The sequence below is a fragment of the Battus philenor genome, unplaced genomic scaffold (assembly GCF_028537555.1).
Source record: "Battus philenor isolate CCGP_79_NKW_IND1 unplaced genomic scaffold, ilBatPhil1.0.hap1 SCAF_24, whole genome shotgun sequence".
Taxonomy (NCBI): domain Eukaryota; kingdom Metazoa; phylum Arthropoda; class Insecta; order Lepidoptera; family Papilionidae; genus Battus; species Battus philenor.
The window spans coordinates 2,295,139-2,308,518 of NW_027181687.1; the positions used below are offsets into that span (position 1 = coordinate 2,295,139).

At 33.2% G+C, this 13,380-nt stretch overlaps 1 protein-coding gene and 1 pseudogene across 1 annotated transcript in view; one reads left to right on the forward strand and one right to left on the reverse strand.

The window, feature by feature from the left end:
* The first annotated feature begins 296 nt into the window (after positions 1-296).
* sano (serrano) overlaps positions 297-13,380 on the forward strand; it is a 166,545-nt gene continuing 153,461 nt past the window's right edge. The window contains exon 1 of the mRNA XM_068767941.1: positions 297-595. The gene's annotated coding sequence lies outside the window, so the exon portion shown is untranslated. The remainder of the gene's footprint in view (positions 596-13,380) is intronic.
* On the reverse strand, positions 6,838-6,935 carry LOC137924763 (U6atac minor spliceosomal RNA; annotated as a pseudogene).

The window sequence follows — 13,380 nt, forward strand, 5'->3', positions numbered from 1 at the left end:
GTGACGAGCGTCACTAATAAAGTTAATCATAAAATCTCAAAGGGTCTCAAAATTTCTGACAGGATACGAACGACTCCTACGTCTCCACGAATTCGGGATTAAACCCAATGATTGTTGCCTAAACGTTCAGACTGAAGAGTGGAGAGAGATAAAATTAAAAAAAAAAGCACGACACATAACCACTTTTGCCTAAAGGAACCGGTCTATGTAACTAACTTCACTCAGTCGCATTTCATTATGCGAAGGTCAATCCACGAGTCGAGACTCCGCGCGGCTCAGATGCTACCTGGCGACGGTTGGGAGCGGACGTATACCCTGTCAGCTCCCAAAAACTTTTACGTCACCAATAAAAAAACGTACGAAAAAAAAAATCCAAGTGATATATCACATTTAAAACTCAGTGTTCACCCGTGTTTCAGCTGAAACGACTCAAATCATTTTTCCTTTCGCATTAGTAAACTACCAACTAGAAAGTTGCCCTTACATTGACAAGTATTTCTGTACAAACAGTGGTTGCGTGTGTTCTATAGTTTAACTTTTGTGCAGTGCTTACGTGAGGTTTTTGAACTGTATCCGGGAACTTTTAGTTTATCTGGTGAGTGCTCTTATTACTTAAAACATTTTAACGGTAAACATCTACACCTAACTCAAGTATTTCTTTCTTTTTAACTGTCACATTAAATATATTGTCGAAGTTGTTTGAACTATATACATAAAAATACGCTCTCAATACATTATCAATTCTCTTTATCTTAATAATCCAATAGAATTAGAGTATTTTAATCTGTAACGTATAATTTAAAAATAGAACGACTAACAGATATTTTAATCTGAGAAACTTTATTTAAAATAGTCAACATATCATCAGGTTTTATTCTTAAACCTATCTAGTTTCCAGCCAGTCTCACGGCATGCTGAACTTAAAAAGTTGTTTCGTTTTTTTTTTTTAAAAATACCTGGCCGCTATTATAGCTGGACGCTGTGACTTACTCTTAAAAAAGAGCTTAGCTTTTTACCGTTTAAATAATAACAGTACTAGGTTAATAGTTTTATTTTTACCTTTTGGAAATTTTGGTACAATGAGGATATATATCCAGTCGTTTTCTAGACAAGCCTAAATCTAGACAATCCATCGCATCGATCTTTTTCCGTTAATCACGTCAAACGACATTTTACGCATTAGCTGTTACACGAACAGACTCCTATCTAAATTAACCATAATTCTTCATGTTTATAGCGCTCTTGTCACTTTCAGTCATGTCGAACTTTACAGTCACGCATGAGCATGTTGTCTTTGACGATTTGCATTTAAAAAAAAAATTACAAACAACAGATTATATTACGTATCCACATTGTTTATTAATTAACATCATAATTGCTTCATTTATTGTCCAAACAAAAGAAATTGATTCGTGGAATTTGTTAAAAAAGGTATTGTTCAGTTTTGTTGAATTCGACATCGTGATTTAATTTTCTGTTGTATTATATCTTCATTTAAATGACATCATCTTTTGATTATGATATTGCACTTTATTGTTGTCCAAATAAAATCTGAAAATTATATTACTTTAAAATAAAATAATAATAATAAATATTTTACTTATATCAACCAACGACAGTTACATCAATATTATAATAATACGTAAAATATGACAATTAACCTCAAACTGTACTTTCGTTAAAAGTGAAGACAGCTTTACAATAACTTCGTCATAAAATTAGTAATATTAATATTAATCCGATAAGTAAGAATAATGAACTATATTAATATTTAAAATAAATATAATCATAATACGTACAATATAAATACAATACAAAATAATTACGCAATTAAATATTACATATAAAGTAATTAAAGATTCATTCATTCATTTCTTCGTTCGTTCATTTTAACCATAGGTCGAATCACTGCTGAACACGGGTCACTCAGATTGTATATAAATAAAAAGATAAATTAAAAATGACTTCATTTAAAAGTTATTAAAAATCGTTCCAATTTAAAAAAAATTCTGAAATCAATTCAATCAATTAACTTTAAATATTTTGAATGTAAAATAGATCTTAATCTAAGTTCTAAAAATTATAATAATTGGAAATTTCTGATGCAAATAGTAATATATATCTAGGTCGACTAGTACAGAATGTCTACAAGGCATTAAACCCGCCTTTAAAAATGAATAAACATATATATTTTTTAGTAAACACACCTGGTCTAATATCCTTCAGTGAGACGTTTATCACCAAAATGCGTTACCAGTGATGACTTATCGCTAATTAGCGTGATCTCTTATTTAGGCCCCTATTGATTGCTTGCAGACGATCAAAGACCTACGGGCTATGCTAGAATTTCTCTTTGAGATTGAATAAGCAAAGTGAAAATAGTTAAACTAACAAAAGTATCAGACAGTTCAGTGGATTGACAAGTTTAAGAGACTTTAGAGCCTATTTTAGGTAGCCTTTTTTCTATTTTAGACCACGTTGGGTCGTCTGAACAACTTAGCGACTTTGTCGAGATCCCAACACGCTAAACGCATGCTGCATCCAACTGGTTCTATTGGAAATCTATGAGGAAAGCCTATGTCCAGCTGTGGGCTATGTGGACTGTGTGTTTCAGATGATGATGATGAAAGTTACTCCAAGTACAATTGATTAATGCTAGGAGTAATGTAGTCGTTTTCTAAGAAAAATACTGCTTGCTTCTTTTATTACAAAACTAGACGTAATATTTAAAATGTCAATCATATAGTTTGACTTTTCAAATTTAACATATTGTGGACACCCTACACTTTTTTATATACGCAAATAAATAAAATCGGAGCATCTGTTTGTAATATTAAAATACCCGCTTTTTACTATACGCATATGTATACATACGGTACATACACCAACATTTTTTTTTTAATTTTTGTCTGTACGTCTGTTTGTTGAAACGGCTTTACCGATTTCGTCGGGACTTATTCTGGCAGGTAGCTGATGTAATAAGGAGTAACGTACGCTACTTTTACTTTAAAAAAAATCTTGAACTAAAAAAAAATTAACTTAGTCCACGCGGACAAAGTCGCGGGCACAGCTTGGTCAAAATAAATGTGTTGTCAATAGCTCATATGTAATACTTTAGACACGGCACAGTTTTTTATAAATGACAGCAGAAATAGAAACATCTAGCGGTAGATAACCCGTTGAAAGTAAAATTTGCAAGTTTGTGTGTTCTTGAATTTTTGACATAAATTTTCTTAACGAACAAACTTATTGTGTTTACATTGAAACTGCTACTAGGACTAAAATGTGAAATTCTCATGTACACATACACACATACACACCTATGCACGCACACACACACACACGCACGCACGCACGCACACATGTATATTATGGAAGAGGTTTTAGGTGTAACATAAAAAAGCTTATGGTTTAAGAAACTTCGATTACAATATTAGCCATGTTTACATTTGTCAGAGTGAAAACATATGTTATGATAGATCCTTAAGATAAATAAGAAAGATTAAATAAATATATTCTACAAGAGTTTCTTAGTATATCTTAAATCATAGGTTGTTAACTTATGGTTCCACTATTGAAGAACGCGTTTCTTTTGTGGTGTTGGTGTGTCACCACCTTTAGTTATCAAATATCTTAATACGTATTATATTAACTGTCTATGTCATCTTTAATACTGTAATTTAGTACTGCTTATATATTAGGAGTACCGGAAAGATAATGTCGTTTCCATCGACACATATTACAGAAAACCGCTTTATTGCTCCGACATTGAAAATTTGTGTATTAAAAGACAAAAGTGAATATATTGTTGATTAGAAATAAAAACTAGTTAAAAATGTAATCGTGTGAATTTAACTTAAGAAAGCGATATTACCTTCCGGTTCCTCTAATAGTTTACTGTAATATCATTGAAGGTACGTGTCTGTTATGATCCTAACCGACTTTAGTTATAGATATCTACCTCAAAACACTAAAATAGGAAAAGCATTAAATAAACATGAATATAGAAATAGTGGTTAAATATAGAGTTAAGAAAGATGTAGAGGTGGCAATATTATTAATAGTTAAATGATAGAATTTACGAAAGTGGCGTATCAAGTTTTTAACAGATCTTTAATCACACATGTACCATTAAAAACATAAATTCGAAAGGCGTTAGATAACGAAACGCCCTTTGCACTCTAGACCGTTCTTAACGATTGTATAATACGGTTTACGTGTTAGAACAAGTTGATTTAGATTTTATGACATAACACATTTCAATTTAGTAGGTGTTACATTTATTTATTTAAACACTTATTATACATTTTATGTACAACAGTAAGCTTATTTCCGAAAGCATTCTCTGCCATTTAACCGTTTGGGAAGTGCAAAGATAAATTAAGAAAGGTAGATGAAACTAACTAATATCATAAAACATGAAAAATTAAATTAAAAATTAAAATCAAATTGAGAAGAAAATTAATCATATAAACATCTTACATACATATACTAATGGCTACTACATAATTTAATTATAAATATACTATTTATATAAATAAAATAATTAATAAAATCCAGCTATCGTGATGATTCCGTCAGCATGTCAAGCAACACCTCCCGACTCTCGCTTTGAATGCGCAACGATACCTGATCATCCTAATACCGAGAGGAAATTTCGCATTTATGTGTATTAAAAACTTCGTAAAGAAAATAACAATAGTTTAGTCTGACTTTAACAAAGTAGATGAAAAAAATTAAAGATGTGCCTAGCTACCAAAGAGTAATAAGATGATGGAAGGAAGGCGATGAAAGCAAGAAGGAATGAAAGAACAAAATGAAAGATATTGTGAAGGAAAAAAGGTAAGAACAAAAGAAATTGAGAAGAATGAAAGTGAGTGAAGAATAAAGATAAAAATTTGAAAAACTTATTTGTAAACAAAGACCCTGATCCCAACAAATTAGGGGTACGAGAGGCCTTCAATAGCGAGGGCCATTAAAAAAAAGTAAATGAAGTTTAATTATTTTGGGGAATCCCTGAATCTGAATGCTAAACCTATGGAATGGCAGCCTATATTAAGATCCCTTCTTTGAGGCCATTGCCAGTCATAGCCAGTCTAGATTACACTGAGCTAGCGGTAGAAGACCGAGATTTGCAATCGTAGGTCGCGGGATCGATTCCCGAGAAACAATCTTATATAATACACACTTTGTGCACATAAACAAGTTTCCGGAGCTAGAGCAGTAGCGTCTGCGCACATAATACCACACTGCGATCACCAATCCACCACTAAAGCGTGGCGATTATGTTATAAGCACCATATATATATATATATATATATATATATATATATATATATATATATATATATATATATATATACACATATATATATATATATATATATATATATATATATATATATATATATATATCTTTGAAGGAGTTCTGAGTCTTTAAATGGACATCTTTGTACAGAAACGACGACAGTGACATATTATAGAATATTATTTTCTAACAATTTTAAACAACATATTAATCAAAAATAGTCTAAATAATATGTGTATGAACAGATATCGTTTCATATAACGCGATAACCTTTCCGTAAAAATCTCGACGCTTAGTCACTAGTAACGATGAATAAGACACAAAAGAACCAAGATTAGAGTGAATACCCTTAGATCAGAGGTCCCCCTGCCTTGAGATGACGGATTGAAATGTCTCCGAGAGGAAAAAATTGCGAAAGTCACATATATATATACACACACACACACATATATATATCCAACCCCATTGATGACCGCAATTCATAAAATCCACCTATTGTAATTCATTTTTTACCTATTTCGTCTGATTTATTCTTATTTTTATACTGTTGTACAGTAAAGAGTAAGTAAATAGATAGATAAATTCGATATTTCCGAAGGAGTCCTGGAACTTTGTTGAGGATAAGTGCTGTTAATTCTCTGGGAAATCTACAAATTGTAAATTAAAATAAAACACATACTAATAGTTACATAAAAGTAAACCATCTATCAGAGATTACGTTGTCAATAGGCATTTATTGTGTTGAAGTTTCATCTTGTATAAAAGAAATATTTTTGTTACATTTGCTACTGATTTTATCACTATGTTACGCACGCGGGGCCAACCTACGGCTCTTTGTACTATTATTTTTAGCTTCGATTATTTGTCAAATTATTTCAATACTAATGTAAATTTTATTTTATTTAAGAATATATAAAATCCAAACATCGATCAGCATCTGAAAAAGAAACATTAAAAATTGTTGTAACAGTCACAAAATTTTAAAAGTGAAGTTTAAAAAACCAGGACTAATAAAATAACTTGGTTATACCTGTTTAATACATTTCCAGGTTAAGGAATGATATATTGACGGCATGATAATCATCTGCGAGAGAAATAAGGTTGATTTCTAACATGAACCCTGACTTGTGCCATTCATTGTCGTATATCTACCCATAATTATGCCAACACGTAACAGTTTTATCGCAGTCTTGGATCAATACACTCGTTACTTTATGTAATTATATTAGGGTGACCACTCTGCAACACCAGGACAGTCCTCATTCAATTTTTTTCTTACATTAAAGTAGTTCGAAAAATATATTATAGTATTAATTATTTTATTTATCTTGGTTTTTAAAACGTTTAATTATTAAGTTGCTGATTTGACAGACATTGTTTTGTCGTCTACTTCGCTTTGCTGCCCTTTTAGGACTCGCTTTGAGTGGAAGATAATTTCTTCTACCCTCTAGGCCAGTGAAACTAGAGGTCTTTTAGTCTCCTCTCACGACAGACAGGGAATACCTTGGCCCCATCGCTGTGAACCCGGGCTAAAGGTTTGTTTAAAATATGCTCAAATTGCGTCTTAACCATTTCATATATTCCAATATCAAGGGAAGCACTAACCGTCTCTCCTTTCAATAGACACTATAGAATGTTACCTAACCTTTAAACTAACATATTTCACCTTGTGATACTCAGATGTTCTTAGAATTGAAGTTCTATTATCACTGGGTTGTTGCGTTTGTGTTTTAAATAAATATTGCATCTGATGACACTATTTTTCATTTACTTTGTTCTATACATAGAATTTGATTGCATAGGTACGTATGTTATTATTAAGGTTACATTAGTTATTTAATAATTATTTTTAACAATAATTAACTTTGATAATAACTGAAAAGAAAACAATTAAAATCTTTTACAAACTAAGTTAATCATTATATTTAAATAAAACTAATTTAATTAAGTAGAATCGAAAGTTAAATAAATCTTCCTAATCAACATTTACTTCGTTCTGAGTTACATAATTTTAGTAATAAAAAAGCATCAGTTAGTTTTTATATAATTCCTGTTGGGGCAGTATTAAAATTGAAATCTAAAAATATAAATACCATACCTACAATTCTGATTTCAAAAAAAAACTCCGGGAGAAAATGTCAAATATTTGACACATATAGAAGACAAACTTAATTTTTATTATAAATGCAGTGAAACTTCTATCTACCGCAATGTTAAAATGTTACAATTTTTTTAACCATCGCAGCATCAAATGACCACAATTTGATATCTCATAGCTAATATATGTCTCTTGAACAGCTGTAACATATGTAATTGTGAGCAATCGTACGCGGTAAAGCGATTTTATTTGGATGAACGGTCGCATCATCATCACCATGACCTCCGATTGAAGTAACCCTTCCCCAATAATTGCCACCATCACCCTCATCCAGCGACTTTCCGCTAACTTAAGTGTGTCGTTGGTCGACCTAGTGGCGTCTACCTGCGCAGACGCAACTGCAATGCATAGGCTATAGTGGTATTATAGTACGCATGGGACACTACTGCCCATACTATAGAACCTTATTTGTGAGCAGTGGCAATCCTATATTATTAATGCACAAAGTGTGAATTATATACGAGGGCCAAACTGAAAGTTTTTAGAACTGGCAACTTAAAAGCTTTATATTAAAAAAATAAGTTTAAATTTTGAAAATAGAACTCTTTACCAATAATATTGAGTATACATTTCATTCATTTGTCATTTGTTTTACGATTTGGCGGCAAATTGAAAATTGTCTGTGCACGTCAGAATGAATTTAAGCCGAGAAAATTTTCGTGCAATGATTTTTTATGACTTTCGATGTCATATAAGTCAACAAGAAAGTTATGATAGACTTCGATTGGCTTTTCACGATGAAGCCCCATCTCGTGCCACAGTTTACAACTCGTTTAATGAATTCAAACGTGGTCGAACTAATCTCACCGATGATTTGCGTGAGGGACGGCCTTCTACAGCGACGACTGAAGACAATATCAGTGTTGTGCGGCGTATGATAGAGACTGACAAAAGAGTGACCTATCAGCAGATTCGGACAAGTCTAGGCATAGGTATGAGTCAAGTGCACAAAATCCTCTATGAACATTTAGCGGTCAGGAAGCTCTGTGCCCGCTGGATACCGCATAATTTGACCGAGGCTCAAAAACTCCGCCGTGTTGATTGGTGCCGAGAAATGATCCAAAAATTTAACGGAGGTGACTCAAATGCTGTGTTCGACATACTAACGGGTGACGAAAGCTGGATTTACTGTTATGATCCGGAAACCAAAAGACAGTCTGCTCAGTGGGTGTTTCCTTCCGAAGAGTTGCCAACTAAAGTGAAGAGAGGTCGAAGTGTTGGAAAAAAGATGATGGCCTCGTTCTTCGGAAAGACAGGTCATTACGCGACAGTTGTCTTAGAGGATCAGAAAACGGTTAATGCAGAGTGGTACACTAACAACTGTTTGCCACTTGTCTTGGAAAAAGTTCGAGAGAAACGACCTCGCAGCAGGATCCTCCTTCATCACGACAATGCCTCGTCGCACACCGCCAGGCAAACGATCGACTATTTGACGACCTCAGACGTGGAATTACTGGGTCACCCGCCGTATAGCCCCGACCTCGCACCCTGCGATTTTTATTTATTCCCGAAAATAAAAGAAAAACTTCGAGGAAAACATTTTATGGACGCCGAAGAAGCAGTGGCTGCGTTTCAAAACGCCGTCGAAGAGACCCCTAAGGCCGAGTGGGCAAGGTGCTTTTCTCAATGGTTCCATCGAATGCAGCGATGTGTTGATGTAAATGGACGCTATTTTGAAAAGTTATAATAAAACTAATAACTTGCTAGAATGCTTAGTTTTTGATTTTCTAAGAACTTTCAGTTTGACCCTCGTAACATTATATCCCGAGAATCGAACCCATAATGGAGCTACCGCTAACTAACTACCTATTGTCAACAACGATAGTCTATATACCATAAAGTTAAACTCTTTCAGACAAATAAAAAAAATCAATCGAAAGTTTAAATCTTTTTTTTTACCAAATGCAAAGAGGACGGTAGAATTATTGGTGGAGTTCCGAATTTAAATCCTCGTTCGAATTTAAATTTGAACGCGCAATTGTTTTAAAAACATTGTAGCCGTAGTGGCCAGGAATACGAAGTGTTCTTAAATGAACGCAACATATATAATCCATCGTATATTGAATATTTTAAATTGAATTTATTTCCTCCCATAAAACTTCAAGGTTTATACAGAGCAATGTTGATATCTCATAATCGAATAAACATATATACCAAAGGCTATCTATTCATTCAACTGAAATTCAATTAATTCGTATCTTATCGTAGTTTTCGATCTTGTCATTGATTGAATTTGGATAATTTCGTTATCGACTTTGACCCCGTATCGTGTATGAGTTTAATTTAATCAGTTACTTTAAATTTTAAATTGGATTCGGCATAGTGGTTGAAAAAAAAAACTTGCTGTAGAAAAACCGTTAGTTTATTTGACAAATATTACAATTATGTGTTTCCAAACCTATATTAGAAAAAGTATATTCATTCATTCATTCACTCATCTATTCATTCATTTACATCATAATCAACTTAGGATCATTCACAGTGAACGCTCAGAAGTCCAATTTGATACAAAAAAAATCAGATTGAGTCCCTACATAATATCCGAGGACTCCAAAAGCGTCCTCTACTTATACAGGATTGGTTATAGGTGTAAAAGCTATAAAGGGATGAATTTATAGCTTATTTGTCTATAATACTTGAAAGCTTTTACAATCATTCATTACATCATTACAATTAAATCAATGTACAACATTTAAGGAAGCATTGTTTACATTGCGTGTTATTCGCATATTAAGTCGAAGTATTTCAATTGTAATAATTGATTATTCTAACAATATTATTCTTTTAGATATGATGTTTTATCACCTAATTCAATCTTTATATATATATATATATATATATACATAATTTATGTCATTTCATCCCATAGACGCTCACCAAAAAAGCCAAGGCTTTCATAATTATGGGGGATATATCATAATCGCTCCTTTTGGCAGATGAGCTTGGGATCGCAGTGTGATATTTTCGTACACAGGCGACGCTACTACCTATCATCTGGAATCTTTTTTTTTCTTTTATCTCTTTCTTTTTTATCTTTTTCTTTATCCCGGGAATCGAACCCGCGTTCTTACCACCTCTAACGATTTATGAAAGATCACAAGTATATTACTGACCAGAGTAGATTATCGTCAGTTTTCACCGATCACGATAAAAATTAAACAAGTAGACCGAGGTCATGACTAATTATCAATTTATGGCGCGAAATTGGACCTTGAATTAGAAACACGAGTTTTGATAATTTGCGTCAAAAGCAATTTCTATTTCAAACCTGGATTGAATTACCCTAATAAATTGTTTGTTTATCTATTTAACGCTCATTACGTGTTAAATAGATTTTATCTGTAATAACGATAACTAAATAATAGCCTCCTTTAGAAACGTCATTACCTTTTCAGCTGTAATACATTCACAGCTAGACGTAAACCTCTCCTAGAGATTTTTCATAGGACCAGTTGGAAGTGGCCTGCATCCGTTCGTCCACTTTGTAGTTTAAACGTCTTACTCTGCGCTTGCCTGCCCCTGGACTCCAGTCTAGAATCTTAAGGCCCCAGATGCGCTCCATTCCACGTACCATGTGATCTATATACTGCCCCTTCAATCTGACGACTCACTGAACCATTGGGTAAGAAAAGGCAAAGACTCTGTGTTTGGCACTAATCGGTGTAACATAACTCCTGAAGATGCCCCGTGGAGGGGTGAAACACGTGTTGAGTAATTTGGCGGTGGCGGTGGTGTGATTCGCATTGTTTGCCGAATATGCATTTATCAGCGGACAGGCGGGCGGTGCACTTTATTGCACGTCTACCACTGCATGTGCGGAAGTGGCTAAATATTGGTCTTCCGCGGGGTAACGCCTGATCCATTAAATATCACTGAACCATGTTGTATGCTTCCGTTCGTGTACATTCCTTGTACCTAATTTTATCATTCCTGATTTAATCTCGTAATATAAATTTTAAAACTATCTCCATGACGACTGTATGCTTGTATATATCATAATTAATATTATCATATATTAATCTTAATATATAACAGCAAAACCTTAAATAACGTAAGCCTATTCTGCATTTAATATACAGACAGCAATTGTTAACAAGTTTGAACGTTAGGAAACACCTGTCCACTGCCTTCAAACTTTTGACGTTAAGCATAAATGAAAAATAAAACACAATCATATTGTGTTATGTTCTATCTTGCTTTATATGGAATATGAAACATATTTTTTGTGAGTGATCTTTGTTTATGTTATTTAGTTTTAATTTAAAGAAAATACGGTACAAAGCAATGTGTATTTTAAACAGACACGATGTATATTGCCAGTGAATTCGAGACATGGTTGGTTACGATAGGCATCATAAGAAAGCTCAACGCTACCTAGAGAGCAATGGATCTGTGCTTGGATTTTTGCTTCGAAATTGACGACGTAGAATAATCGCATGTCTTAAGTGGCGATGGGCGATGCACATCGCTCATGCATCCGATGGTCGTAGAAACCAAAAGATTCTCGAGTTGTGATCATGACCCGATAGTCACAGCGTGAATAGTTCCTTTACAGCATTGAATACATAAAGAAAATTAGCAAATAAATATTATTTAGCCTATATGTATATCTATTTTAAACACCTATCGTTTGTTGACCGTCCGTTCTATTTTTCTTTACTAACCAAGTACATCCGATGGTTATCTGGATCAAATTGCGATTTGCGATAAGAATCCTTTTGTACTTGACGCTTTTGCGTATTACATGTAATTTATTTTTATGTTTATTGATATTCAATATGTATTAAATACGTAAGTAAATATATTACCTATCTATGTATTAGTAACTATGACATAATAAAGTGTAAAATTACTTATATTTTTCTGCAGGGTAATTATATATATGATTACTTGATTTCAGGATGATTTGAAATAAAATTCGATTTTAATTGCGTTCTCGTGCCTTCGTTCAAGTGTCAAGGATTAACTAAATAAATATGCTAATGTTTATACTTATCTGTACATTGGATAGGATACCGCTACGTCTTTCAACCGTCTTCAATGTCTGTGCACTAAAGATGAATAAACGGGAGACATCTAAAACGGTAAAAGCATACTATTCAATCGCGAACATAAGGAAATGTTCACACAAGTCGGTCAAGGTGTCAACGCTTGCACAGTGATATAACAGCGCTGTAAAAATATAAAATAAACAAAGTGAACGAAATTATACGCATTAATGAATTATATATAAAGAAATACTTCTGTGATTTTAAGTAAAAATTTGTTTTAATAAAACATCGTGACGTTACAAAAGCAAACAAAATTTGAGTTTAAATTATAAATAAGTACATATAATTTAAATTTTGTCCAGATATTCTTAGCTAGGGTGAGAAAAAGTAGACAAAAATAAGGGTATTGGCATATACCATGCAGTTGAATTTACTTATGAATGCAGCAAAGAGTACACCATTAGTTAGTGCATTCATTTCCTTGTCCAATGTTGAGGATCGTGATCCATTTAGGAATGTTTCTCGAACTATTTTTTACGCCATCGGTCTTCGGCGATGTGTATTGCTTCGGCTACTGTGTCATCCAGCGTGGTATGAACCTTTTTAGGTTAGATTAGGTTAGATCCTAGGTCCTTTTGGGCGGGCGTATGAGTTTTTTTTTGGTTGATAAATGACCTCCGTTCTATCTTAAAATAATAGACTTTATAGGCACTCTCTTGTCTCATTCTCTGACTATTTATATTATTCTATCTTCTTCCATCCTTCACGTTATCTTACGTTCTCTTTTAGTTTATTCACAATCCTTTCACAAGTCGCCTCTCTTCCTTCGGCACAATTTTTAAAATCACTTTATGGTATTGACTCTTTTTGATTCCTATAATTTATGTCTAATTGTATTTTTATAACATTGATTTTATTTTATT